We start from the raw sequence: 27668 nt of genomic DNA, 5'->3' as shown, positions 1-27668 counted from the left end.
AGGAGAAAAAAGATTTGCAAAATCAACCCCAAATAATTAAGAAAATGGCAATAGGAACATGTATATCAATAGTATATCCACTTAAATGTAAATGGATTAAATGCTCCAACCAAAAGACACAGACTGGATGAATGGATACAAAAACAAGACCCATATATATACTGTCAAAAAGAAACCCACTTCAGACCTAAAGACACATATAGACTGAGAGTGAGAGGATGGAAAAATATGTTCCATGCAAATGGGAAGCAAAAGAAATCTGGAGTAGCAATCCTCATATCAGAAACAACAGACTTTAAAATAAAGATTACAAAAGATAAGGAAGGACACTACATAATGACCAAGGGATCGATTCAAGAGGAAGACATAACAATTGTAAACACCTATGCACCCAAATCAGTTCAGTTCAGTTCAGTTCAGTTCAGTTCAGTTCAGTTCAGTCGCTCAGTCGTGTCCGACTCTTTGAGACCCCATGAATCGCAGCCCGCCAGGCCTCCCTGTCCAGCACCGTCTCCCGGAGTTCACTCAGACTCATGTCCATCAAGTCGGTGATGCCATCCAGCCATCTCATCCTCTGTCTTCCCCTTCTTCTCCTGCCCCCAATCTTCCCAGCATCAGAGTCGTTTCCAATGAGTCAACTCTTCGCATAAGGTGGCCAAAGTACTGGAGTTGCAGCTTTAACATCATTCCTTCCAAAGGAATCCTAGGACTGATCTCCTTTAGAATGGACTGGTTGGATCTCCTTGCAGTCCAAGGGACTCTCAAGAGTCTTCTCCAACACCACAGTTCAAAAGCATTAATTCTTCGGCACTCAGCTTTCTTCACGGTCCAACTCTCACATCCATACATGACCACAGGAAAAACAATAGCCTTGACTAGACAGACCTTTATTGACAAAGCAATGTCTCTGTTTTTAATATGCTGTCTAGGTTGGTCATAACTTTCCTTCCAAGGAGTAAGCATCTGTTAACTTCATGGCTGCAATCACCAACTGCAGTGATTTTGGAGCCCCAAATAATAAAGTCTGACACTGTTTTCATTGTTTCCTCACCTATTTCCCATGAAGTGATGGGACAAGATGCCATGACCTTAGTTTTCTGAATGTTGAGCTTTAAGCCAACTTTTTCGCTCTCCTCTTTCACTTTCATCAAGAGGCTCTTTAGTTCCTCTTCACTTTCTGCCATAAGGGTGCTGTCATCTGAATATCTGAGGTTATTGCTATTTCTCCTGGAAATCTTGATTCCAGCTTGTGCTTCTTCCAGCCCAGCATTTCTCATAATGTACTCTGCATAGAAGTTAAATAAGCAGGGTGACCACATACAGCCTTGACGTACTCCTTTTCCTATTTGGAACCAGTCTGTTGTTCCATGTCCTGTTCTAACTGTTGCTTCCTGACCTGCATATAGGTTTCTCAAGAGGCCAGTCAGGTGGTCTGGTATTCCCATCTCTTTCAGAATTTTCCACAGTTTATTGTGATCCACACAGTCAAAGGCTTTGGCATAGTCAATAAAGCAGATATAGATGTTTTTCTGGAACTCTCTTGCTTTTTCCATGATCCAGTGGATGTTGGCAATTTGATCTCTGATTCCTATGCCTTTTCTAAAACCACTTGAACATCTGAAAGTTCATGGTTCACGTATTGCTGAAGCCTGTCTTGGAGAATTTTGAGCATTACTTTACTAGCATGTGAGATGAGTGAAATTGTGTGGTAGTTTGAGTATTCTTTGGCACTGCCTTTCTTAGGGATTGAAATGAAAACTGACCTTTTCCAGTCCTGTGGCCACTGCTGAGTTCTCCAAATTTGCTGGCATATTGAGTGCAGCACTTTCACAGCATCATCTTTCAGGATTTGAAATAGCTCAACTGGAATTCCATCACCTCCACTAGCTTTCTTCACAGTGATGCTTTCTTAGGCCCATTTGACTTCACATTCCAGGATGTCTGGCTCTAGGTGAGTGATCACACTATCATGATTATCTGGACCATGAAGCCCTTTTTCGTACAGTTCTGAGTATTCTTGCCACCTCTTTTTCATATCTTCTGCTTCTGTTAGGTCCATACAATTTCTGTCCTTTATCAAGCCCATCTTTGCATGAAATGTTCCCTTGGTATCTCTATATTTTTTGAAGAGATCTCTAGTCTTTCCTATTCTGTTATTTTCCTCTATTTCTTTGCATTGATTGCTGAGGAAGGCTTTTTTATCTCTCCTTGCTATTCTTTGGAACTCTGCATTCAGATGCTTATATCTTTCCTTTTCTCCTTTGCTTTTTGTTTCTCTTCTTTTCACAGCTATTTGTAAGGCCTCCTCAGACAGCCATTTTGCTTTTTTGCATTTCTTTTCCATGGGGATGGTCTTGATCCCTGTCTCCTGTACAGTGTCACGAACCTCAGTCCATAGTTCATCAGGCACTCTATCTATCAGATCTAGGCCCTTAAATCTATTTCTCACTTCCACTGTATAATCATAAGGGATTTGATTTAGGTCACGCCTGAATGGTCTAGCGGTTTTCCTTACTTTCTTCAATTTGAGTCTGAATTCGGTAATAAGGAGTTCATGATCTGAGCCACAGTCAGCTCCTGGTCTTGTTTTTGTTGACTGTATAGAGCTTCTCCATCTTTGGCTGCAAAGAATACAATCAATCTGATATCGGTGTTGACCATCTGGTGATGTCCATGTGTAGAGTCTTCTCTTGTGTTGTTGGAAGAGAGTGTTTGTTATTACCAGTGCATTTTCTTGGCAAAACTCTACTTGCCCTGCTTCATTCTGTATTCTAAGGCCAAATTTGTCTGTTACTCCAGGTGTTTCTTGACTTCCTACTTTTGCATTCCAGTCCTATATAATGAAAATGACATCTTTTTTGGGTGTTAGTTCTAAAAGGTCTTGTAGGTCTTCATAGAACCGTTCAACTTCAGCTACTTCTGCATTACTGGTTGGGGCATAGACTTGGATAACTGTGATATTGAATGGTTTGCCTTGGAAACAAACAGAGATCATTCTGTCATTTTTGAGACTGCATCCAAGTACTGCATTTCAGACTCTTTTGTTGACCCAGATGGCTACTCCATTTTTTCTAAGGGATTCCTGCTGCAGTAGTAGATATAATGGTCATCTAAGTTAAATTCACCCATTCCAGTCCATTTTAGTTCACACCCAACATAGAAGCAACTCAATACATAAGACAAACACTAACAAACATAAAAGGATAAATTGACAGTAACACAATAATAGTAGGAGTTTTTAACACCCTGCTCACACCAATGGACAGATCATCAAAGGAGAAAATTAATAAGGAAACACAAGTCTTAAATGATACATTAGATGAGATGGATCTCATTGATATCTTCAGGACATTTCATCTAAATGCAGAAGAATACACCTTCCCCTCACGTGCACATGGAATATTCTCCAGGTTAGACCACATTTGGAGAAGGCAATGCCAACCCATTCCAGTGTTCTTGCCTGGAGAATCCCAGGGATGGGGGAGCCTGGTGGGCTGCCATCTCTGGGGTTGCACAGAGTTGGACACGACTGAAGCAACTTAGCAGCAGTAGACTGCACCTTGCGTCACAAATCAAATCTCAGTACATTTAAGAAAATTGAAATCATATTAAGCATCTTCTCCCACCACAATGCTCTGAGACTAGATAAAAATTACAAGAAAAAAACTGTAAGAAACACAAACACGTGGAAATTAAACAACACATTTCTAAATAACCAACAGGTTACAGAAGAAATCAAAAGAGAAACCAAAAAATTTATAGAAACAAATGACAGAGAAAACACAACAAATCAAAGCCTATGGGATGCAGCAAAAGCAGTTCTAAGAGGGAAGTTTATAGCAATACAATAGTACCTCAAGAAACAATAAACACATCAGATAGACAACCTAACTTTATACCTAAAGCAACTGGACAAAGAAGAACAAAAAAACCCCAAAATTAGTAGAAGGAAAGAAATAATAAAGATCTGAGCAGAAATAATTGAAAAAGGAATGAAAGAAACAATAGTAAAGATTAATAAAACTAAAAGCTGGTTCTTTGTAAAGATAAAGAAAATTGACAAGCCTTTAACCAGACTCATCAAGAAAAAAAGAAGACTCAAATCAACAAAATTAGAAATAAAAAGGGAGAGTTTACAACAGACAATGCATAAATACAAAGGATTATAAGAAGCTATTAAGAAAAACTATATGGTAATAAAATGAATAACCTGGAAGAAATGGACAGATTCTCAGAAAAGTTCAATCTTCCAGGACTGAACCAGGAAGAAATAGAAATTATGTATGAACAACCCAATTACAAGCCCTGAAATTGAAGCTGTGATAAAAAAATCTATCCCTAACCAAAAAAAAAAAAAAAAAAAAATCTCAGGACCAGATGGCTTCACAGGAGTATTTTATCAAACGTTTAGAGAAGTGCTAATGCCTATCTTTTAAAACTTCCAAAAAATTGCAGAGGAAGGAACGCTTCCAAACTGATTCTATGAGGCCACCAGCATCCTGATACCAAAACCAGACAAAGACAATACACACAAAAAAGAAAGCTACAGGCCAATATGAGCATAGATGCAAAAATCCTCAACAGGATTTTAGCAAACAGAAGTCAGCAACACATCAAAAAGGTCATATACCATGATCAAGTTGGGTTTATTCCAGAAATGCAAGGATTCTTCAGTATATGCAAATCCATCAATGTGATAAACTATATTAACAAATTGAAAGGTAAAAACCATATGATTATCTCAATAGATGCAGAAAAAGACTTTGACAAAATTCAGTACTCATTTATGATTAAAACTCTTCAAAAAATGGGCATAGAAGGAACCTACCTCAACATAGTAAAGGCCATATATGATAAACCTACAGCAAACATTAATCTCAATGGTGAAGAACTGAAAGCATCCCCCTTAATATCAGGAACAAGACAAGGGTGGTCACTTTCACCAGTATTATTCAACATAGTTCTGGAAGTCCTAGCTACAGCAATCAGGGGAGAGAAATAAATAAAAGGCATTGAGATCAGAAAAGAAGAAATAAAGCTTTCACTGTTTGCAGATGACATGATACTGTATATAGAAAACCCTAAAGACAGTATCAGAAAATAACTAGAACTAATCAGTGAATTTAGCAAAGTTGCAGGATACACAATCAATACACAGAAATCACTTGCATTTCTATATACTAACAATGAAAAATCAGAAAGAGAAATTAAGGAATCAATCCCATTCACCATTGTAAACTTACCTAAGGAGACAAAAGAACTGTACACAGAAAATGATAAGACACTAATGAAAGAAATCAAAGACTACATAAACAGAGAGACAACCCATGTTCCTGGGTAGGAAGAATCAATATTGTGAAAATGACCATAGTATCAAATGCAATCTACAGATTCAATGTGATCCCTATCAAATTACTAACGGCATTTTTCACAGGACTAGAACAAATAATTTCACAATTCATATGGAAACTCAAAAGACCCCGAATAGCCAAAGCAGTCCTGAGAAAGAAGAATGGAGCTGGAGGAATCAACCTTCCCAACTTCAGATTATACTACAAAGCTACGGTCATCAAGACAGTATGGTACTAGCACAAAACAGAAATATAGACCAATGGAATAAGATAAAAAGCTTGGAAATAAACCCATGCACCTATGGGTACCTTATTTTTGACAAAGGAGGCAATAATATACAATGCGGCAAAGACAGCCTCTTCAATAAATGGTCCTGGGAAAACTGGACAGCTACATGTAAAAGAATGAAATTAGAACAATTCCTAACACCACACACAAAGATAAACTCAAAATGGATTAAAGACCTAAATGTAAGAACAGAAACTATAAAACTCTTAGAGGAAAACATACAAAGAACACTCGATGTCATAAATCAAAGCAAGATCCTCTATGACCCACCTCCTAGAGTAATGGAAATAAAAACAAAAGTGAACAAGTGGGACATGATTAAACTTAAAAAGATTTTACATAGCAAATAAAACTATAAGCAAGGTGAAAAGACAACCCTCAGAATGGGAGAAAGTAATAGCAAATGAAGCAACTGACAAAGGATTAATGTCCAAAATATGCAAGCAGCTCATACAACCCAATGCCAGAAAAACAAGAAATCCAATCAAAAACTGGATAAAAGACTTAAACAGACATTTCTCCAAAGACATACAAATGGCTAACACATGAAAAGATGCTCAACATCACTCATTATTACAGAAATGCAAATCAAAACTACAATATCACCTTACACTTATCAGAATGGCCATCATTGAAAAGTCTGCAAACAATAAATGCTGGAGAGGGAGCGGAGAAAAGGGAGTACTCTTGCATTGTTGGTGGGAATGTAAATTGAAACAGCCACTATGGAGGATAGTATGGAGAGTCCTTAAAACACTAGGAATAAAACCACCATATGAATCAGCAATCCCACTACTTAGCATATACCCTGAGGAAACAAAAACTGAAAAAGACACATATATACAATTTTTCATTGCAACACTATTTACAATATCTAGAACATGGAAGCAAGCAAGATGTCCATCAATAGATGAATGGATAAAGAAGTTGTGGTATATATACACAATGGAATATTACTCAGCAATAAAAAGGAATGCATTTGAGTCAGTTCTGATGAAGTTGATGAACCTAGAACCTATTATACAGAGTAAAGTGAGTCAGAAAGAGAAAGATAAAGATCATATTCTAACACATATATATGGAATCTAGAAAAATGGTACTGAAAATTTATTTACAGGGTAGCAATGGAGAAACAGACATAGAGAACAGACTTATGGACGTGAGGGGAGGGGAGGAGAGGGTGAGATGTATGGAAAGAGTAACATGGAAACTTACATTACCATTTGTAAAATAGATAGCTAACAGGAATTTGCTATATGGCTCAGGAAACTCAGACAGGGGCTCTGTATCAATCTAGAGGGGTGGGATGGGAAAGGAGATGGGAAAGAGCTTCAGAAGGGAGGGGATATGTGTATACCTATGGCTGATTCATGTTGAGGTTTGACAGAAAACAACAAAATTCTGTAAAGCAATTATCCTTCAAAAAATAAATTAAAAAGAATGAAAGGATTCATTAATGCACTGAAAAATGACTGCCTGTTGTCTATAAAAAAAAGAGGTTTTGCTTTTTGAAAATGAGAAACTGTTAATTTCTTAATTTTACTCCCAGGGGTTTTCCAAATTTCAGACATTTTTTGTGAGTGAGTCTGCCCAGCATTCAGAAGGCTACAAGCAATGGAAGGAAAGCTACGGAGAAGCATCAGTTTTGTCCCAGGGCTTTGCAATGAAAGTGCCACCTGCTTCTTTTTGGGGTGACTACAGCCTGTCTTCTCCAGGTATTGTGGTTTCTCCTGTAAATGTAACAACCATTTGTCTTTCTGACAACATTTCATTGTCAGGGAGTTTCTAGATAGGGATCTCAGCTAAAATATCAAATTATATGCACCCACCAACCCTTATATTATAATTACTCTTTTGGGCTTTTAAAAAATAACTACATGATAGAATGCCATTCTCCCAAATCATCCCGCCCTCTCCCTCTCTCTCTGAGTCCAAAAGTCCGTTATACACAGCTGTGTCTTTTTTCCTGTCTTGCATACAGGGTCGTCATTGCCATCTTTCTAAATTCCATATATATGTGTTAGTATACTGTATTGGTGTTTTTCTTTCTGGCTTACTTCACTCTGTATAATCGGCTCCAGTTTCATCCATCTCATCAGAACTGATTCAAATGAATTCTTTTTAACGGCTGAGTAATACTCCATCGTGTATATGTACCAAAGCTTCCTTATCCATTCATCTGCTGATGGACATCTAGGTTGTTTCCATGTCCTGGCTATTATAAACAGTGCTGCGATGAACATTGGGGTACATGTGTCTCTTTCAATTCTGGTTTTCTCGGTGTGTATACCCAGCAGTGGGATTGCTGGGTCATAAGGTAGTTCTATTTGCAATTTTTTAAGGAATCTCCACACTGTTCTCCATAGTGGCTGTACTAGTTTGCATTCCCACCAACAGTGTAGGAGGGTTCCCTTTTCTCCACACCCTCTCCAGCATTTGTTGCTTGCAGATTTTTGGATCGCAGCCATTCTGACTGGTGTGAAGTGGTACCTCATTGTGGTTTTGATTTGCATTTCTCTGATAATGAGTGATGTTGAGCATCTTTTCATGTGTTTGTTAGCCATCCGTATGTCTTCTTTGGAGAAATGTAAGAATTGAATCGCCAGTCTATGTCTGACGCAGGATACAGCATGATTGGGGCTGGTGCATGGGGATCACCCACAGAGATGTTATGGGGAGGGAGGTGGGAGGGGGTTTCATGTTTGGGTACACATGTAAGAATTAAAGATTTTAAAATTTAATAAAAAAAAAAAATTTAAAAAAAAAAAATAAAAATAAAAAATAAAAAATAACTACATACATCACCAGTTTCACAACTGCTTAAGTGAGTGGTAAGATTAGTAGGCAAACTCCTAGAGAAATCATGCTGGTGACCACAGTTATTAAAGTGCACACTGTTAAAATGGGTGCATGTTTTCCTAACCGTTGGACCACAAAGGCATTCTCATAAAATGTTTGCATGTTGTCAGGAAGGCACCAAAGTTTGAAGATTTCTTCAACATAATAGTACTGACTTGGCACTTCAGAACAAAAATTAAGGGCTTTGTAAGGGGATTGCCTTAGCTTTATGCTGCCTACTTTGGGATTTCCCCTGATAAAGAACATCATGCAGTATTTTGAGTGGCATTAAATTTTCCCTTTTAAGAAACACAGATGAAATTACATTTTGTTAGCTGCTTTATTACAGCTTCCCTGGTGGCTCAGATAGTAAAGAATTTGCTTGCACTACAAGAGACCTTGGTTTGATCTCTGGGTTGGGAAGATGCCCTGGAGAAGGGAACAGCAACCCACTCCAGTGTTCTTTCCTGGATAATGCCATGGACAGAGGAGCCTGGTGGGCTAAAGTCGATGGGGTCGCAAAGAGTTGGACATAACTGAGCAACCAACACACACACAGCTGCTTTATCAAGTCTTTATATGATAACTAGTCATCAACAATTCTTTCCTTAATCGGTTTTAGTTTGGTCAAATATTTCCCAGAGTAAAATTAGAGGACAGGATATTCCTGCACATATATAAATTAATTTATAATGAAACAATACACATATTAGACTATGAGAAAGACTATACACATATTAGAACTGAGAAAAGCAATAGAAATATTGATATCACTAATGAATAAACTATTTGGTCCAGGAGATGAAGTGATTTGTGCATTCTGGTGTGTAGGGCTAGCAAATTTTCTTATTTCTGGACCCTTTGCTTTAATTTCTAACTCAAATTAGCATTATATAAGTGATCGGACAGTTCACAGAGCAATACTGACACTGTGAATAAATTGGGCTTGCTACCTCCATTTCAGATCCTTTCTAGCTATCTATCTTTCTGGTCAGATGAACGACAGGACTTGGTTTAGCAGCTCTCTTTAGTAGAAGAGACGAATTCTGAAGGAGATCAGCCCTGGGATTTCTTTGGAAGGAATGATGCTAAAGCTGAAACTCCAGTACTTTGGCCACCTCATGTGATGAGCTGACTCATTGGAAAAGACTCTGATGCTGGGTGGCATTGCAGGCAGGAGGAGAAGGGGAAGACAGAGGAGGAGATGGCTGGATGGCATCACTGACTCGATGGACGTGAGTCTGAGTGAAATCCGGGAGTTGGTGATGGACAGGGAGGCCTGGTGTGCTGCGATTCATGGGGTCGCAAAGAGTCGGACATGACTGAGCGACTGAACTGAACTGAACTGAAACCAAAGCTTACTCAGTTAGGCCCAGAATATCCATCTATACCGGTGATATAATACTTCTGGTTTTGTTGATTCATCACTTTTAACAGAGTACTTAAGCCTTTTTATTGTGCTGGTGTTTAAATTACACCTTTATATGCTCCCAGCATTCAAACTAAATAAACAATTTTGTCACTGAGGTCTCTTTAGAGATAAAATAATTATTACTTTTTTCTTATGACATGTGTTTATTGTAAACATTTGAAAAACTACATTAAAATAGAAAAAAAAATCACGCTATGAGAGACTCATTTTTTTGGATAAAAAGGAAGATGTGTGTTTGTTCTTAATCTATAAATAGTAAATAAATGCTTTTTACAGAAATTTATTTATTTGGCTATGTCCCATTTTAGTTTCAGCTTGCAGAATCTAGTTTCCTGACCAGGGATCAAACTTGGGCTCCCTGCACTGGGAGCTCTAAATTTAGCCACAGGACTCACCAGGGAAGTCTGTTCACTACCAAAATTTCAGATTATACTTATAATCAAAATCAGTTAAAAAATTAATCTAGACATCATGTAAAGATAGTCATTGTTAGATTCTCATTTGTGTTTGTTTTTCTATTAATTTGGTTTTTGATGATTTTCAGATCTAAGTAATAGCAAAGTAATAATTTTAAAAATACAAGCATCATAAATAAAAATCCAAGCAAGCTTCATGCTTGTTTCCACAGCAAATATACTGAAATTGGAACTACACAGAGAAGATAAGCATGATCTCTGCCAAGGATGACAGATAAATTTGTCAAGTGTTCCTTATTTTTCAGTTATGCAAGATAAATATTACACTTCAATCAAGGTGGAAAAAAAGTGCAAGCTTATATATTTTCATAACAAGACTGGCCTTACATGAACTATGACAGTGAAATAATCCCTTCTGACATGGTACTATAGCTATAAACATAGGTATCATGGCAGATACTGGCTGCAGAGGCTCCTGGGCTGCAGAGAGAACACTTGTCAGCTTTGTTTCTGTGGGTGAGGCACTCTTCTGTGTGTTCCACACCCCTGTTTCATTGCAAGATGCACCCGAAGGCAGGATGCTGTCTTCCTTCTTGGCCTGACTCTCTCTCTACTTTCGAGTTGCAGTAGAGTTGGATCATGGAGAAGGCAATGGCACCCCACTCCAGTACTCTTGCCTGGAAAATCCCATGGATGGAGGAGCCTGGTGGGCTGCAGTCCATGGGGTCGCTAAGAGTCGGACACGACTGAGCGACTTCGTTTTCACTTTTCACTTTCATGCATTGGAGAAGGAAATGGCAACCCACTCCAGTGTTCTTGCCTGGAGAATCCCAGGGACGGGGGAGCCTGGTGGGCTGCCGTCTGTGGGATCGCACAGAGTCGGACACGACTGAAGCGACTTAGCAGCAGCAGCAGCAGAGTTGGATCATCATGTATCCTGTCTTCATCCTCACCATCTGAGATTTGAATAAGAAGGAACCTCTCCCTGGAATTATGAGGATATTAACAGAGGCCTCTGAGCAGAAAGCTTTTGGCTTTCACATCTTATCAAAAAGAAAGGAGTCGTTGGAGAGGCAATAATTCTAGAATCGAGGAGTTTTAAAAATATGAGGAAGGATTTCCTCTCAGCCTTGTATTATTCAACCAACAATATGTGTTGCTTTTAGAATGAAGAACTTAACACTAGAAATGGAAAACTTAAGGATGGCTGTGAAGGCCAAGGTTTAGGGGACTTTTTTGCTAACACTTTTTCCTAAAATGTTATTTAGAGAAGTAGGGAAAATATATTTCCTTTTAAGAAAAGCAACCTTGGCAAGATATCAACTTTTCTAGAGGAATCAGTCAATTCTATTTTTCTGTTTCTGATTGTTACAGATTCTTAAATAACATCTTAAAAAAAAAAAAAAAAAGCCTCTCCAGTGATAGTCTGGATTAAGCAGGTTTCATTGTCTCCATTGAAAATGAAGTATTGCTTATGGAGAATCATGCCTTGTTTGTAGTACTTAAATGGTTAAATCTAAGGCTTTTCACTCATCCCCGTTACCGCTCCCCTATGAGAGATGTTAATATAGAAAAGTCTGCCACTCTGGTGAGTAATATTTATTGAAACTTCAACTTTCAAATGCTAGTTTATGTGAAAAGACATCTGTTTATTTTTTATATTTGCATTATCTATGTTACCTTTTCACATAACGTCTTGGGTATATCATTTTTCAGTAGTAAAACAATAAATACATATGGAATTGAGAGGTCTAGTCAAGGGAAAGCTTAATTAATTCTGACACTGCTGCTGCTGCTGCTGCTAAGTGTCTGACTCTGTATGACCCCAGAGACGGCAGCCCACCAGGCTCCCCTGTCCCTTGGATTCTCCAGGCAAGAACACTGGAGTGGGTTGCCATTTTCTTCTCCAATGCATGAAAGTGAAAAGTGAAAGTGAAGTCACTCAGTCGTGTCTGACTCCTAGCGACCCCATGGACTGCAGCCTACCAGGCTCCTCCATCCATGGGATTTTCCAGGCAAGAATACTGGAGTGGGGTGCCACTGCCTTCTCCAATTTTGAGAACATGTTTGCTACAAATCTTCCTGGTTATTTCATTCTGAGCTTGAATATTGGCCATAATTTAGTTGAAGCATATGTGTTTATATAACCAGTATTAAAAAAGTTTATAGAAAGATCCCCCAAAGTCTCAGCTTTCTCTTCTAGGAAGTATGCAGGCATTATAGAAAGTAAATATTCCCTTTCACCTTGTAATATTTATCCTTCTTTAATGTGTGAGGGAAACATTTAGATCATAGCCTGATCTAAGAAAAGCAATTTATTCTTTTGGCAAAATTTCTAATGCATAGTTTACTTTGACATACCTCTCTGATGGTGCTAGTGGTAAAGAACCCATCTGCCAATGCAGAAGACATAAGAGACATGGGTTCGATCCCTGGATAGGGAAGATCCCCTGGAGAAGGGCATGGCAATCCACTCCAGTATTCTTGCCTGGAGAATCTCATGGACAGAGGAGCCTGGCAGGCTACAGTCCATAGGGTCACAAAGAGCTGGACACAACTAAAATGACTTAACACACACACACACACCTCTCTGGATACAAGCCTCTGTTGTTTGATGTAAATGAATATTTTCGAATTACTTTTCATGAGAAATAGCAAAACATATGTACCCGCAGTACTTTTCTTAAGGCAAGGTCTCTAGTTGCATATGTGCTGTGCTAGGCAAGTTTCCTGTAAGGGCATATGCCACACTAGGATTTTTGCCAGAGTTAGTTTCTACATATCATTCTGCATTTGTCACACATAATGAGAGCTTGTGTATACACAAGAGGATGTGTAAGGGCCATTTGGCAACTATTCCATTAAAAACACTGCTCTGTGTGTGTGTGCTCAATCGTATCCAACTCTTTGCGAGCCCGTAGACTCTAACCCTCGAGGCTTCACTGTCCATGGAATTTTCCAGGCAAGAATACTGGAGTGTGTTGCCATTTCCTACTCCAAAAACAGTGCTCTTCTGCTTTTCAGACACAGGAGGGCAAAGCATAATTTATTAATGCATGTCCTTTTCCAGTGGCAATAAAAGTGATATTTTAAAATCAGGGTAAGGATGTAAATTAATGAATAATTAGTGGAGGACAAATGAGAGATTTTTCAATTGAGGAAGATTTGAATTGCTTATTTCTTTTCTTTGGACAAGACTTATTAACTATTTGCCTGGTTCCTCACTGTGATGGATTTGAGAGCAAAGGATACCTTGCCATTGACTATTAATGATTGCCAGTCATATTACTTCTTTTTTAGCAGATTAAAACTATCCTGGGATGGTTTTCTGGCTCACCTATTTCTTGGCTCATCGTTCTCATTTAATTTTACCAATTGTTATTACCTCATAGTGCCTGTGCCTCAGGCAGAAACAGCTTCCAAGATCAGCATACTGTTTGCCAAAGAGGATGGCTGTTCCAGGCCTGTACGCCAAGTGTTTAAGGGCCCAACTGGGCTCTGGTTGTAAGTGGTAACCTCAAAGTTGTCTTGTTTATTCAGTTTTTCTACTTTTTTTTTTTTTTTTGCATACTCTCTAAAATTATACATGGTAATTGGAAAACTTGAGGAGATTTAAAAAAAAAAACGAGAATATACATCAATTAGTTTAAAAAACAGATTGTACAGAAAATGAAAACAGAAAGGAATCTTTTTAAAATATCATTGGATTGATGTTTCCTCCTCCTCATTCTCTCTTCTTCTCACTTCTTCCTTCTCCTTATACTTCTTCTTTTCCTTCTTTCAAGTAATTTCTAACATATCCAAAGGCAAGGCTATATAGTTAGAAAATACTCTACTCCTGACAAAGAAAAATATAACTTAGCCTGTTAAAGATATATTTATTGACCACATGGTCAGCTCAGATTCTACAGACAAAGGTAAAACTGAGGCTTGAATCCTAAGCGGTTCCTGCTGCATGGTATTAGACATGAGCTTGGATTTTGTAGAATAGGGATGATCAGAAATTCTTAATTTAATTCTGTATTCTATGTGATTAATGTTTGAGATAAGTTACATTGTATTGTTGGCACAAATGCTTGTCCACTATTTCAGATACACCCTATGAGTGCCAGGAAAGAGTGAAGGTAGAAAATATTTCATTTGTCAATATTTCAAGACACTATTGGTTTAGGGAAACTCATGAAAGAACTCAGAATGTCCAGTCTCACAGTAAGCCAATGAAGTCTGTATCTGAATGTAACTGAAAAGTTCAAGACTCTCAGATAAATCAGCAGTGCTTTCGGAGATAAGGAAAATTTCTTCCTTCATTAAGTGATATTTATGTGTCTATTAAATATAGTTATTCATTGTACATCCTTTGAATTTTTTATCCATTGAATTAAAAATTGTGATCCAATTAACAAATAAAATTTAACCCTATCTCTTCAGTATATAGGGACACTAGGGGATCACAAAAAAACAATGTTATGTTAATATTCTTATTATAGGAAGCATAGAACAAAGATGGAAGACTGGAGACAATGTTATCATTTGCATTATTTCAGCAGCATAATGGTGGAATGTTATCATTTGCATTGTTCACCACCTTAAGAAGAGGTGGCAAGAATACACAGAAGAACCATACAAAAAAGATCTTCAGGACCCAGATAACCACGATGGTGTGATCACTCACCTAGAGCCAGACATCCTGGAATGCAAAGTCAAGTAGGCCTTAGGAAGCATCACTACGGACAAAGCTAGTGGAGGTGTGGAATTCCCATTGAGCTATTTCAAATCCTAAAAGATGATGATGTGAAAGTGCTGCACTCAATATGCCAGCAAATTTAGAAAACTCAGCAGTGGCCACAGGACTGGAAAAGGTCAGTTTTCATTCCAATCCTAAAGAAAGGCAATACCAAAGAATGTTCAAACTACCACACAATTGCACTCATCTTACACACTAGCAAAGTAATGCTCAAAATTCTCTAAGTGAAGTTTCAACAGTATGTGAACCAAGAACTTCCAGATCTTCAAGGTGGTTTTAGAAAAGGCAGAGGAACCAGAGATCAAATTGGCAGCATCCTTTGGATCATAGGAAAAACAAGAGAGTTTAAGAAAAACACCCACTTCTGCTTTACAGACTGCACTAAAGCCACTGACTGTGTGGATCACAACAAACGGTGGAAAATTCTTAAAGAGATGGGAATACTAAACCATGTGACCTGCCTCTGGACATAGAACAAGGGACTGGTTCCAAATTGGGAAAGGAGTACATCAAGGCTGTATATTGTCACCCTGCTTATTTAACTTCTATGCAGAATAAATATATCATGCAAAATGTGAGGCTAGATGAAACACAAGCTGGAATCAAAATTGCCGGGAGAAATATCAGTAACTTCAGATATGCACATAACACCACCCTTATGGCAGAAAGTGAAGAACTAAAGAGCCTCTTGATGAAAGTGAAAGAGTAGAGTGAAAAAGCTGGCTTAAAGTTCAACATTCAATAAACGAAGATCATGGCATCTTGTCCCATCACTTCATGGCAAATAGATGGGGAAACAACGGAAACAGAGGCAGACCTTATTTTCTTGGGCTCCAAAAATGTAGATGGTGATGGCAGCCATGAAATTAAAAGACGCTTACTCCTTGGAAGAAAAGCTATGACTAACCTAGATAGCATATTGAAAAGCAGAGACCTTACTTTGCCAACAAAGGTCTGTCTAGTTAAAGCTATGGTTTTTGCAATAGTCATGTATGAATGTTGGAGTTGGACCATAAAGAAAGCTGAACATGGAAGATTTGATGCTTTTGAAGTGTGGTGTTGGAGAAGACTCTTGAGAGTCCCTTGAACTGCAAGGAGATCCAACCAGTCGATCCTAAAGGAAACCAGTCCTGAATATTCATTGGAAGGACTGATATTGAAGCTGAGGCTCCAATACTTTGGCCACCTGATGTGAAGAATTGTCTCATTGGAAAAAGGCCCTGATACTGGGCAAGATTGAAGGCAGAAGGAGAAGGGGACAACAGAAGATGAGATGGTTGGGTGGCATCACTGACTTGATGGACATGTGTTTGAGGAAGCTCTGGGAGTTGGTGATAGACAGGGAAGCCTGGCATGTTGTAGTCCATGGGGTCACAAAGAGTCAGACCCAACTGAGTAACTGAATTAAACTGACTGACTGACCATCATAATATGCCATGATTGTGCATTGATTTCCTGATATATTTGGAATACATAGTCCTAGCACTTTTGGAGTTAATAAGAGTTGAGCCACTACTGTAGGTATTTTTTCTCTCAGAACGTTAAATAAATTTAGAATTTCCTCATGTAGTAATTATTGTATTCCCAATATCTGATCATTTTTGAGTTTTCCCTTTCCCCTCCATTGTATTGGAAAATAATCTTTCCTGAAGAGAGTAATAGAAGGAAATGATATAGAAATAACCAAAAAACAATAAAGTGTGTGAGGGGGACAGTCAATACTAGCAGATTAACTTGGAATAATCACATCAGTGGACTAAGCTAAAATTGAATGTAATTGAGTGGGTACTCAGGTGTGTCTGATTCTTTGAGACCCTATGGACCATTATGGCCCACCAGACCTTTCTGTCCATGGAATTCTCCAGGAAAGAATACTTGTGTGGGTTGCCATTTCCTTCTCCAGGGAACTTCCCTGACCCAAGGATCAAATACATGTCTTCTGTGTCCTGTGCATTGTCAGGCGGATTCTTCATCACTTGAGCCACCTGGGAAGCCTAAGCCAAAATTGGGAAACGTCAGTTTAAAGAATGGTCAGTTCAGTTCAGTCGCTCAGTCATGTCTGACTCTTTGCAACCCCGTGAATCACAGCACGCCAGGCCTCCCTGTCCATCACCAACTCCCGGAGTTCACTCAGACTCACGTCCATCGAGTTGGTGATGCCATCCAGCCATCTCATCCTCTGTCTTCCCCTTCTCCTCCTGCCCCCAATCCCTCCCACCATCAGAGTCTTTTCCAATGAGTCAACTCTTCACATGAGGTGGCCAAAGTACTGGAGTTTCAGCTTTAGCATCATTCCATCCAAAGAACACCCAGGGCTGATCTCCTTTAGAATAGACTGGTTTGATTTCCTTGCAGTCCAAGGCACTCTCAAGAGTCTTCTCCAACAGCCAGGAGAAAATGACTGAGTTGCAGAGCAGGAGAGACTAGATGGAGAAAGGAATGAGATATAAATGATAGCCATCAGTGAGAAGGTGCTCAGGGTAAAATGAATTATGAATAGAAAAGAAGTCTATTTTTGGATTGACACAATGGATCATGAACTACAGCCAGAAATATACTGACACCTGTCAACACTGTGGGTCTACGGCTGAGCATAAAGGCATAGATGGTCTGATTGATCCACTTTGATTTCTAGCTCTGGGATTTCTCTAGTTTCTACTCAATATCCTATCATTACAATTCTTTATATCTGCTACTATCTTTCTCCCCTAAAAGCCAGTGGTTTTTCTGATACTGCCTTCTAGAGACTAGGGTCTTGCTTTCAGAGTTAAGATTCCCACTAGTAAGAATTTGCTGAGGTAGACTGCTGCCTGGATCTCTCTGCATGTTGCCTATTGACAGACTGCCTACCTGTCATGCCTTAATCATCTTCTGTTACATTTTTCTCACCTGGGATTTGATTGTTTCCTTGCCACTCTTTTTCCCAGATAGTATGTTCTACCTTGCTTTTCTGAGCAGACCCTTGTGTAATGCTAACTCTGTCCCTACTTGCCTTTAGTTGAAGCTGGTGCTGGACCTGTGTTCTGGACTGTCCCAAAAGTAAACAAATCGTGGTCCTCATTCATTCATTCATCAAACATCACTTATCATCCAACTATGTGCTTTGCCTGTGCTTGGTACTTGAGACATAATGGCAGAAATAACCATGGATGGACACAAGCACTCTCACATACTCCTGATGAGAGTGTAAATTGATAAACTACAGTGGGGAGTAATTTGCATTATTCTTTAAAGTTGCACATGGACATTTCCTGTTATCTGACTGTTGCCTGGTTTTGTTTACATTTATAAAAGGGCTTGTTTCTCTGCATTTGCTTCACTTTCATTTACAATAGTCTATATTATTTACACAAAATTTATAATCAGTGGACATTTTGTACAGGCACTTTTCATAATTACAAATTGAATTAAAAACTATTCACATAAATAGAATGGATTTGTTAAAAATAACCCAACACACAGAAGCCTTACTATCTTTTGCTTATTCTTTTCTGACATTTTGTAGCCTGCATGACATCAGACAGCTTGAGTTCACAGTGACGCTTTAGTGAATTTCCAGCAGAGCTAAAATATCACATCTTCTTGGAAAATGATGCTCAGTCAGAACTTCACCTCTGGAGTTTATGTAGTTCCTTCCAAACAGAAGATACTGACTCTACTCCACACTCCATCCAATCCAGATAGTTCACCTCCTGTCAATATCCTCAGTTTTGAACTGTAGGGCAGCAGATCTTCCCCAAAGCAAACACAACGCACAGTATTCTCTTCCATATGATTCTATTATACACAAGTGCGAAATACTCATACAGATGAAACATTCATGACAACTGAGGAAAGTATAAGTTTTAAGATGTGTTTTCTGTGAGAAGGTGTGACCCACATCTGAATCAGTTATACCCTGTAGTCTTTAGAAGGGTCATTTTCCCCCTCCCCCTTATTTGCTGGTTCCCAAGGAAAACCGCTTGATTTCTGTTCTATTTAAAGCTAAAGCCTGGCAACACACCTTCTCAGGAAGGTAAGACTGAGTGAAAAACAAGTGAGAAAGTGGTTGAAGGTGAATGTGAAGAAGTGACTGTGAGAAGATCCCCTTACCACTTGTCTACATATGTCTGCAGGTTTATCAGCCTGTCACTACAAACTGAGGTTATCTTTTATGTTTGTGTCCAGATAATTAAGGAAATGACTGTCTATCCACTTGTCAGATGTTAGAACTCACTTATCTGCCACACCGTTTGGAGAGTTTCCTGGGTCCTGCCTTGCCTGTGGCAAGGAGCTCTGCTGCGGTTTCTCATCCTGCTGGCCAAGGGAAGTTTGTTACCTCTGCCTCTGACTGCCAGCTCCTAGAAAGGAACACCATTCTTATAATTCTCCATAAGACAGTTGGGACCCTGCTAGGACATTTGCAAGGATTACATAGTATGTGCATGTGTGTGTGCTCAGTCGCGTTTCTGACCTTTTGTGACCCCATGAACTATAGCCACCAGGCTCCTCTGTCCATGGAATTACCAGCCAGATACTGGTGGTCATTTGAGTTGGGTGACATAGCAGTTGCCAGCTCAATGTCAACCAAGGTCTGGCTGGTAATAAAAATATGTGAAGTCTGTTGGTGTAAGAAAAGTGGCCGTGACATTTGGCTGCAGAATCAGAAAATAGCAGGAATAATATCAGTGTAAGTGGTGGTAACTGGCTCACACATACTCCATTTAAAAAGAGAATTTGCTGTTTTTAGAGCTAACTGGTTGCTGGCCCATGGAAATAGATTTAGTTTTGCCACGTCTGATTTTGTGAGAAGAGTCTGAAACTCATATTTTTAAGTGAAACTTTATTTTTCAATGCTGGGCACTCAATTTTTAAACTTTTATTTTAATATGACACTCAGTTCAGTCACTCAGTCATGTCTGACTCTTTGCGACCCCATGGACTGCAGCATGCCAGGCTTCCCTGTCCTTCACCAACTCCCGGAGCTTGCTCAAACACACGTCCATCAAGTCGGTGATGCCATCCAACCATCTCATCCTCTGTCGTCCCCTTCTCCTTCTGCCTTCAATCTTTCCCAGCATCAGGGTCTTTTCCAATGAGTCAGCTCTTCGCATAGGGTGACCAAAATACTGGAGTTTCAGCTTCAGCATCAGTCGTTCCAGAGAACACCCAGGACTGATTTCCTTTAGGATGGACTGGTTGGATCTCTTTGCAGTCCAAGGGACTCTCAAGAATCTTCTCCAACATCACAGTTCAAAAGCATCAATTCTTCTGTGCTCAGCTTTCTTTCTTTCATTTTTTGCTCAGCTTTCTCTATGGTCCAACTCTCACATCCATACATGACCACTGGAAAAACCATAGCTTTGACTAGACAGACCTTTGTCAGCAAAGTAATGTCCCTGCTTTTTAATATGCTATCTAGGTTGGTCATAACTTTTCTTCCAAAGAGCAAATGTCTTTTAATTTCATGGCTGCAGTCACCATCTGCAGTGATTTGGAGCCCAACACTACCATGGCCAAATCAAACACTTTTGTGGACTTCAATGGGACTATGGTCCATTAGTTTAGAATCACTCTTAATAGCTGCCATCATAAGTAGCTACTCTTGCAACCCAAAGCCCAGGTACACTTCCAGGTCCCTGCATTGCAACCATCAGGCTTCCAGTGGCATGTGCATACACATACACACACACACACACACACATGCACACACAGTGCCTATGTGGGAGAATTCCGTTCTTCTCGGGGGAAAACCCACATCATTTCCTCTAATGGAGTCTGGTTTTACCAGATACTCAAAACAGTCACAGTGTTTGCCCAACTCCATCTCAACTAATGGGCTTCCCAGGTGGCACTAGAGGTAAAGAATCCATCTGCCAATGCAGGAGACGTAAGAGGCATGTGGGTTTGATCCCTGGGTTGGGAATATTCCCTGGAGTAGGAAATGGCACCCCACTCCAGTATTCTTGCCTGGAGAATACCACGGAGAGAGGAGCTTGGCAGGTTACAGACCATAGGGCTGCAAAAAGGAGGACACAACTGAGCAACTGACACACACACCTCTCAACTAATACTTTGTGTGAAAGAACTCCATTATAGTCCAGATGTCACTGCCCCAAATTCAAAAAAGTTTGCTTTCAGTCTTGCCTTCAAGGTAAAGCAAAGCAAAGTTGCAAGTGCACATGAAATATAATTTCATCACTTGTCCCTGTGGGAAGAAATTCTTGAACAAAAATTATGAACATAGCCTCTAAGACTAAATTAGTAATTTTCAGGTAGAGCATAGACTGAATCTAAATTTAGGAGAAACTCTTCAGTTCTGTGAAGGCAGCGTTGCTAATAAACCACATTTATATTTTTATACACACACACACACACACACACACATATATATATGCACTTAAGCCCAATCTTAGACCCCTTCCTGGGGGTTACTTTTCCACATTCAGGACTCCCCTCAAGAATAATGAAAAGCTACTTGTGTACAAGTGTGAGGGCCAATTTCCACATCAGAATGTGGAAAAACTGCATGCTGCCTTCTCATTGGAAGTTTCTTCTGCTTCAAAATTTAAAGCCCATACTTCACTGGATAGTTTCAGGACCTCAACTGAAGGCAAAACAAATGGGTAAACAGAAGCATAGACAAGTAGAGGCCTAAAGTCTACCACTCATAGTACAAAAACAATATGATGCTAAGGAGAAGGTGAGAGGCCATCTCCAGTTTTTGGATAACGCAGCCGTGTAGATGTCCCTTGTAGGGAAGAAATATTGGGTACATTGGAATTATATAACTAATGCCTTCTGTTCTGACTTCATGCTCATTAGACAATATTCTGATACTTTGATTTTCCCAGAAGATTTGCTCCCAGAAGAGAACGTGCTGGCCAGGAAAAATTGAAAAACATGTTCCACTTAGCCAGGTTGGTAATATTTCTCATTGTAAATCAATGAACAAGTTTTCTGGTTATATGTTTCAGTTACATAAATATATAACTCTATGTATAAATATATTGGGAGTGTTTTATGTATGTTTCATACTTAGATATTTGGTAATTTGATTTTAAATAGGCATTCACAGATGGCAACATGAGTAAATTAAAATATCATCTTGTATATTCAGTTTTAGCTTTTCATTGTTCATGGACTTGAAAAAATGAATTTTTATTTCTTTTTCTCAAATTCTTTTTCAAGGTTAAATAAATTCACATTTCTCTATAGGCAGAATTTGCACTACTCTTAAGAGGGAAAAAGTAAAGAAAATTCACATTTATTGACAGCTTAGTAGTTTTTGGCTCCTTAAATATATTATGTCATTTGTTCTGCACATAACCCTGGGGTTAAAAAAAAGATATTCTCCTCATTTTATAAAAACAGGTTTAAGTGTGTTCAGTAAAACTTGCCCTGGGTCACATGATTAGTAAATTGCAAGGCTTAGATTTAAATTTAAAAAAACTAAGATTATTTTATTTCTTCTGATTCATTACACATTAAAAAAAAATTATGTATGTATGTATTTGGCTGCATTGGGTCTTTGGATCCTAGTTGTGGGATGCAGGATCCTTGTCACATGTGGGATCTGGTTCTCTGATCAGGGATTGAACCCAGGCCCCTTGCATTGGGAGGGCAGAGTCCCAGTCACTGGACCGCTAGGGAACTTCCCTGATTTATTATTGACACATTATAGCTTAAACCTCTAAAAGAACATATAATCATGTGTGTAAATAAATGTTTCAATCTGCCCTAACCAAGATTTAAGTGGTATTTTAGTGAGCCAGATTGAGAGAGGTGGTGCCTCAAGGCTGGCAGACATGCAGGGTTGTAGAAGAAAGGACTTTAGAGGTAGGGATTCAGGCCAGAGACATGAGCCAAGAAAATTTAAAACACGAATTATTCTTTGCAAGGAAGTGGGGAATCTGTGAAAATTCGTATATGAGCCAGCTGAATGTAGCTCCCAAAGAATCAGTTTAGTTGCAGAGAAATAAATGAGTACATTCATACATAGTAGGCAATTGGCAGGAGTCATAATGTAGGATCAGCTGTATATTATATCTGAAATACATAAACTTATCTACATACTTAAACTCATATAGAATTGGAAAACAAGACCATCAAATTCTCAGTTACTGTTTTCTCTGAAGTATGAGTTTGTTTTCTTGATAATTGGACTAGGTGTAGAATTTCAGGTTCAAAATATGTTTTCCTTCTATGTTTCGTTCTGTTGTTTCAGTGCAAGCAGTTTTTCTTGTAAGTCTGTTTCTATTATCCTATTATAAGCAAAGTATCTTTTCTTTCTAGAAGCATCAAGATTTTCCTCTTTACTTGCTATCTAAGAGTTCACTATCTAGTCTTGGTGTATTTAATTTTGTGTGACATTTTCTGGCCCTTTTGAGGTTTCATGTGTTTGCAAAGTTCTGGGAAATGCTAGTGACCACTTTCTGAAATATTTATCCTACCATGTTTTCTCTAAATCTGCTGAAGGATGTTATGCCTGGTGGTTACAATCAGAAAGATTTGCTGATGGTCTTCTGGGTTGGGAATGCTCCTCATCCTTCTTAGTGTCACCAGCCCTCTAGCATGCTGGGCTATTTCTCTGCAAAAAGTGTCCAAATTTATCTTCCTGCAGGGAGGTAGATACTATTTACTTTGTAGGAGTGGGAAGAGAAATATACTAGAGTTGACTAGCCTGGCTCCTCCTTTTGTGGTATTCTAGGTAATTATCCTGCCATGGTCGCCAAGAGTTGGACACGACTGAGCGACTGAACTGAACCGAACTGATCCTGCCAGTAGCATCTGGGTCTAGCTTCTTTTCCTACATTTCACCATATTGAGGCATGGAGAACTTGTGTTGCTGGTCTCAACTCCTAGGTTAAAACTTTCCCAAGAAAATCCTGGTCTGTGATCTTTCTCTTGTCTGTGACATTTACCTAGATAAAATGTCTTCTACTGGTAAGAACGAGCTTTTCATAGGTATGATATCAAGAACTGACAAACAATATGAAATAATGGAGAACACATATAAAGAGTTCCCAGAAAGGGTTCTCAGGAACTGGTATTTGTTGTGCTTTGAATATTTTGATAACTACTCGAAGAAAAGGTTCTCAACTCTCAGATCAGTTTATGGAAAGGACTATTCATACTCATACTGATGCGTGAGTATGTAAGGAAAACAGTCATCACAAATCTCTTGCCACTGAGTCCTATCTTTGCCTGCAGCTCAGTGAGAAGTAACTTGCATAGCATCCTATATGAGGCAGTAAATGTTTCTAGTATCAAGTTATAGTAACCTTTGCCCTGATTAAGGGTGGAAAAGAAGATAATACCATGTAAAACTTTCCATGCATTTACAGGAAAGAACTGCTATCTTGGTGTCAAATCTTGAACTTAAATAACAATGGCCTTGAATGTAGTTGCTGTCTTATTATAGTGGTCACTCAATGGAGAGGTAGTCCTGTTAGGGGAAGCACACTGACTGAAACCGCCCACCCTGGCCCGGCACCATAGTAACCATTTGCATGAGTTGTTTTATGACAGGAGATCCTGATAAGGAATATGGAACTAATAAGCCACCACCATCCTGAAGAATTCAGGAAAGTTCGAAAGGAGACACCGCGTGTCTGTCCACTTCTTGAGGTTAATTTGTAAATGACTGTGAGCCACGTGGCAGAGCAGTTCTCCTGGGTTCCCTTACTCTACTGCTCTCCACCCGGGTGCCCTTTCCCAATAAAATCTCTTGCTTTATCAGCACATGTGTCTCCTTGGACAATTCATTTCTGAGTGTTAGATAAGAGCCCAGTTTTGAGCCTTAGAAGGGATCCCCCTTCCTGCTGTTATGCCCAAGTCATGAAATCTCCCAATGACCACCAGGGAACTGATATCCGATGCAAAAGCAAGAGAGTTTTTATTACCAAGCTCGAGCTAGGGCTCCCCACCATTACCGATGCAGCGGCTATAGGGAGGAGCCCCGGGTTTTGGATTACATTGCTTATATAGGGAGTGTTCATGAAAAAAAAAAAGGAATTTCTAGGTAGGGGGACGTCTGATTGGTCACTTTCTTTTGAAGGGTTGTGTGTTTGTTTTTGATTTCTCCCTATTACCTAGGTAGACCACAAGTTCCTGAACGTTAAGTCAGGAGATTCTGGTCTGGAGTCCAATTGGCTCGTGGGTGGTGGGATGAGGTCAGGGGATTTCCAAAGGCTCTTTTCCCGGAACCTTACAAAATGGAGTTTTTCTGTTAACAAAATGGAGTGGCTTAGATTCTTCACTGCAATGAATGGCGACTCTGGTGGGGACTCTTCTTCACTGGGACTGACATCCTGACCACTCGGGGTACTCAGGGTCCAGCTTGCTTGCCAATAGACCAGACCCAGCAGCCACAACTGGGACCCTTTTGTCCCTGGTCTCCTCCTGAAGCATAAAACTGGCCAGAGTGCCCCGACCGGTAAGGAATAAGAGACTTTATTGACCTCTCTCCCCTTCCCTCTCTCTTTCCTCTCCTTAACCCTTCCTATCCTTCCCCATTTTTCTAGTCCCCCTGTCCTGGATGCAGGAATCTGGTCAAAGGGCCTCAGCCTGAGCTAAGGATTGGAGACTGATCACCTCTGCTTGGCAGAGAACTCGAATTCTGGTTCTGGTCTGGTCTGATTTCTGGTAGGGCCGAGTTCCAGTCCTTCCTTCTCTGGAGGCCCAGGGTAAAGTCCCATAACCCCTGGGTATCTGCAGGTGGCAGGAGACGTCTGTAAGGCCACCCCTTTGGTCCCCCTCTCCCGCCTCCTCCCCCTTCTTCTTTCAATCTGGCTTCCTTTCCTCCCTTTGAAATCTTTGAAGACCTGAGATATTTTCCTTTACTCTGTTAGTACTTGGATCTGAAGTTCTGTGTCTCTATAGGAGGTTTTCTGAGAGACTGTATTTTTGTATTTAAGGGAGTGTCTGATGAGGACTGCCAGGTTTATATGTGTGTGTTTTAACTCTGTGTTGTGATCTTTGATGGCCATTTTGCTTTATCTGGCCACCATTTGCTTTAGACCTGCTGTCATTTTGTTAGAACTTGATTTTCTTTCCCTGTGCCTTGAGACCAGGGCTCTCAGGAACACTTATCTAGACCATCTCTAACTCTTGAGACTGAGGGAAAAGGGGAAAAAGATTTTAAAATTTTTATTTATTTCAACTGTTTTTTTATAGACTAGTAAATTTTATATTGTAATATCTAATTCATGACTAAACTTAGAAAATGAAGCTAGATCTTGCACTGTGTCTGTCTAAATATGTCTTGGTACCCTTGCCTGGAGAATCCCATGGAGGGAAGAACCTGGTAGGCTACAGTCCATGGGGTTGCAAAGAGTCGGACATGACTGAGCAACTTCACTATGTCTTTGTCTCTGGGTAATACTTTTGAGGTTAATTTGTAAATAAACTCTATTTAATTGGCTTAAAAAAAGGTAAGTGCTTACAAATCAAATAATTCTAAATTAAACAATAAATTTCAGGTTCATGTGAACTGGGAAATATTCAGTATTAAATACCTGATATTAATGTTTGTTTGTTGACCTATCTAATATAGACATGTCTTAGAGTAATTAAGTAGAATATTTTCATTGTACCTAGGTTTAATATAAGTTAAATATTACATCTGTTACAAGTTTGTCAACAAGGAAATTACCTCAAGTGAAGAAACTTCTAAAAAAATTTAAATGAGATATGAGCTTTTATATAAACTCTATTAAGAATAATTTTTCTTTAGAAATATCTGCCTAAAACAGTCTCTCCAGATTGGTGTAACTTAAATTTGCAAGGGTTGTGCCAAGTGTGCTAAGTGTTGGACTTCTATTAAATAGTTAGGTCATTTCCAAATAAAATAAGATTTTGAAACATTTACTACTAAACATTAATTTCCTTTTACAGAGAAACTAAAGAGATTTGGGACTACAAATGAATAATGTTTGGTGCCATCCTAAAATGTTCTAAGAAAGCAAGGGTTTTAGAAATTATCACTGGTATTTATGCTCACCAATCTATCAAATGCTAATATAAAAGTTAGTTCTTGGTTGCTAAAAGAAAGTAGGAAGTGTGTTTTCAGTAAAAAAAAAAAAAAAAAACAAAAAAAAAACTAAAAAGAGTTATGCATGATCAAGATTTTCTAAAATTGGATTACAATTAGTTAAAGAAATGGATTTTGTTAGAAATGACACAGCCATAAAAAAACTGGCTAGAGTCAACTAGGTCCAAAATGGCAGAGCTGACTTTCACTAGACCTTGAGCCTTGGTATTTAAGCCTATTGTGACATAACAACAAGCTAAATGATACAACCATCAACATTGACTAAATCTGACCAAATGTTCTAAACCCTTTCAATTGATCTTTTTGGTAAAACTCCCTAAATAGAATTCTTTTGAATTTCCTTTACCCTCTAGCTAAGTTTGGGGTGCTTCAGAAGGCCCCTGAAACATCCCAAAGAGAGAGATTAAACTGTGTTTATTTGGTTGGTTAAATTACATGAAAAAGATTATCAAATGAGTAATAAATCTGCTCATGTTATAATGTATGGTAAAATTACTAATACAGATATCCAAGAAATTATATGGAGTTCTTAACATTTTGATATGTCCTGGTAATGAAAAACCT

At 39.0% G+C, this 27668-nt stretch overlaps 1 non-coding gene across 1 annotated transcript; it reads left to right on the top strand.

Annotated features, from left to right (window-relative positions):
* The first annotated feature begins 10526 nt into the window (after positions 1-10526).
* LOC138082506 (U6 spliceosomal RNA) lies at positions 10527-10628 on the top strand. The gene has a single exon (XR_011145133.1). It is a non-coding gene; the product is annotated as a U6 spliceosomal RNA (small nuclear RNA).
* The last annotated feature ends 17040 nt before the right edge of the window (positions 10629-27668 follow it).

This window comes from Capricornis sumatraensis, chromosome 7 (assembly GCF_032405125.1).
Source record: "Capricornis sumatraensis isolate serow.1 chromosome 7, serow.2, whole genome shotgun sequence".
NCBI lineage: Eukaryota > Metazoa > Chordata > Mammalia > Artiodactyla > Bovidae > Capricornis > Capricornis sumatraensis.
This window is presented reverse-complemented; position numbering and strand designations above follow the sequence as displayed.